At 34.8% G+C, this 3,181-nt stretch overlaps 1 pseudogene; it reads left to right on the forward strand.

The window, feature by feature from the left end:
* The first annotated feature begins 204 nt into the window (after positions 1-204).
* On the forward strand, positions 205-1,452 carry LOC109270253 (60 kDa heat shock protein, mitochondrial-like; annotated as a pseudogene).
* Positions 1,453-3,181: the final 1,729 nt, after the last annotated feature.

Here is a 3,181-nt window from a genome sequence, read left to right on the forward strand (position 1 = left end):
TTCATCAGTTCTTAATTTGCAACTGTAAACGTTGACCCTATTTTACTCAATAGAAAATTGTGTTCAAATGGATCTACTCTAAGGGCATGAAATAATGTTTATAATATAAATAGGAGATGAATTTTACTCATCTCAGCCTTCTCTTTAAGTGTGTTCAAATTTAAATCAGGATAGCTCAGGATTAAATGAATAACAAAGCAAAAAATGCAGTTTTTCCCTCTCCACAAAGGGCCTGAGCCCAGCCTGCACACCACAGAAATACTTTGATTACCTGTAGACCTTTGCCAGATAAGGCAAGAGTCCAGGGCACTAGCTCCTTATCTCACTCCAGCTTATTCTAAGGATGTAAAATTTGGTGCAGATTCCCGACTCATAATGCTTCAAAGTGTATACCTTTTATCCCATGCTACAGCTGTTTCTGTGAGCCAAAGGTAAAATAATGAGCTATTATTGAAGAGAGCTGGGGAAGTCCCCAAACAGCAAAGATGGTGTGACCATCACAAAATCCATTGACTTAAATGCTAAATATAAAAAATATTGGTGCTAAACTTGTTTGAGATGTTGCCAGTAATGCAAATGAAGAGGCTGGGGCTGGCACGACTACTGCTGGTGTACTGACATGCTGGGTTGCCAAGGAAAGCTTCTGGAAGGTTAGCAAAGATGCCAATCTAGGGTAAATAAGGAGAGGTGTGATGTTATCTCTTGATGTAGTAATTGCTGAATTTAAGAAGCAGTCTAAACTTGTGATGACCCCGGAAGAAATTGCTCAAGTTCCAATGATTCCTGAAAACGGAGACAAAGAAATTGATAACATCATTTCTGATGCATGAAGAAGGCTAGAAGAAAGGGTGTTACCAGATTAAAGGATGAGAAAGTACTAAATGGTGGAGTAGAGATTATTGAAGGCATGAGGTTATATTTCTCCATACTTTATGAATACATCAAAAGATCAGAAATGTGAATTCCAAGATGCCTATGTTCTGTTGAGTGAATAGAACATTTCTAGAATCCAGTAAATTGTATCTGCTTCTGAAATGGCCAATGCTCACCAGAAGCCCTTGGTCATAATCACTAAAGATATTGATAGAGAAGGTCTGAGTACATCAGTTCTGAATAGGCTAAAAGTTGGTCTCCAGAGTATAATGGTCAAAGCTCTTGGTTTGGGTGACAGTAGAACCAGATTAAAGACACGGCTACTGCTACTGGTAGTACTATGTTTGGAGAAGGATTGACTAAATCTTAAAGATATTAAGCCTCAGGACTGAGGAAAAGTTGGAGAAGTCATTGTGATCAAAGATGATGCTATGCTCGTGAAAGGAAAAAGGTGGGAAGGCTCAAATTGAAAGCTGTATTCAATAAATCATTAAGCAGTTAGATATCACAACTAGTATATATGAAAAGGAAAAACGAAATGAGAAGTTAGTTATGACACCATGTTTGGAGATGATGTGAATATGATGGAAAAATGAATCATGGATCCAACTGTGGTTGAAAAAACTGTTTTAGTGGATGCTGCTGGAGTGCCACTCTGTTAACTATAGCAGAAATTGTCGTCACAGAAATTTTCAAAGGGAAGGATCCTGGAGTAGGTGGAATGGGTGGAACAGCAGGTGGCATGTTCTAATTCCTAGAGTAGTTCATTGCCGCTATTAGTGAACTAAAAGAGAAAGCTCAAGGCAGTGCCCCTCACCAATAACTTCAGGGAAGTCAACTGAAGAAAATGACTGAAGAAAAGGCTGGCTGATGTTGAAGAAAATCTCTATAGCCATGAGTTACTAGTTTCAGTTGACAGTCAATAATGGTTTGCTGCTGTCATCTTCCATGCTGAAAAATAATTTATTTTGCATTTTTAGTAAAAAGACATTTATACATTCCTAATAACTGAGTGCAAAAGCCATGTTCCAATGTACCCCTTTCAACTGAAATCACTGAGGCATTTTTACTACACTTAACTCTTCTGTTAAAATCAGGATTTTAACACTTGCCATCACCACATGAGAAGTTAAGAAACAGCCTTTCTGTGGAGAATAACAGTTGTGTGCAAGGTAGAGAAATATTCAATTATGTGACAATACTTGGGTAATAAAAATTTGTTTCCAGTTAAAAAAATTTAACTTGATTTGTGAAGAAAATCATATTTGATTTTTGGCATAACCATAAATATTTCCTCAATAAATGTGAATTTTATTAGTAAATGGAATGGGTATTCTTGTTGCTTAAAATTGTGTAGAACATGGAAATGCAATATATTCTGGTAGGTTAAAAATCTGGGAAATTATTTCTGTGAATGGTAATTGATTTTAGCAATTAATATGTCACTCTGATTGCTAATGTAAAAAATGAAAACCTTTACCCCATATTTAGACAGAAATAAATTTTCATGCAGAAATGGAGAAGCCGTATATGTACAACCCTCAATATAATTAATCTGCATATGCTAAAAATATTAGACTCTAATTAACACTTTAGGGCTATTTAATCTCTATTATGCCAGTGGAAAAATTAAAACATAGTATATCAGTCTTAGAATAACTCAATTATTGAAGCACCATAATTCCTGCCACAACTTTTATTCATTTTTAGTATATTAATAATTTTTCTAAAATAAGTAAAATAATTTTAGTATATTAATAATTTTTCTAAAATAATTTAGAAAGCATATTATCAAGGAAAGCAATGCTCCAGAACTGAACAAGACATAATCCTTACCTTCCAGTTTAAAAAATAGAAAAAGCATGCAAAAATGTTCAATACTAGTTTCCTAAATGTCATATCTGAAGAAACTGTAATGAGAATATAAGAAAGGGAATTGGATTACACTGGTCCCTTTTGGTGAAAGTGTAAGAAGTCCAACTCAAATTATTTTAAGGAAAAAAAATACTCTTGGCTCATATAACTGCAAAGATAAAAAAAATCAGAGTAAGTATAGTCTGGACAAAGATGGATCTAGAAACATAAAAGAAACAAAACTATCTCAGCTCAGATTCCTTCTCTGCTTTATTGTCAAACAGCCTATTGCAATCTAATAGAAAACGTGAATCTTGAGGGTTGCCATCTCAAAGAGTTGATATGACTGGAAATTCCACATTACAAAGCTTATATGATGATATGGAGAATACTTGAGCAGTAGTTGCATGTTGAAGATTGGGTGTATAGATTGTCAGATGGGCAGTATGACAGT

This window comes from Panthera pardus, unplaced genomic scaffold, assembly GCF_024362965.1.
Source record: "Panthera pardus isolate Hobbes unplaced genomic scaffold, ASM2436296v1 HiC_scaffold_6, whole genome shotgun sequence".
Taxonomy (NCBI): domain Eukaryota; kingdom Metazoa; phylum Chordata; class Mammalia; order Carnivora; family Felidae; genus Panthera; species Panthera pardus.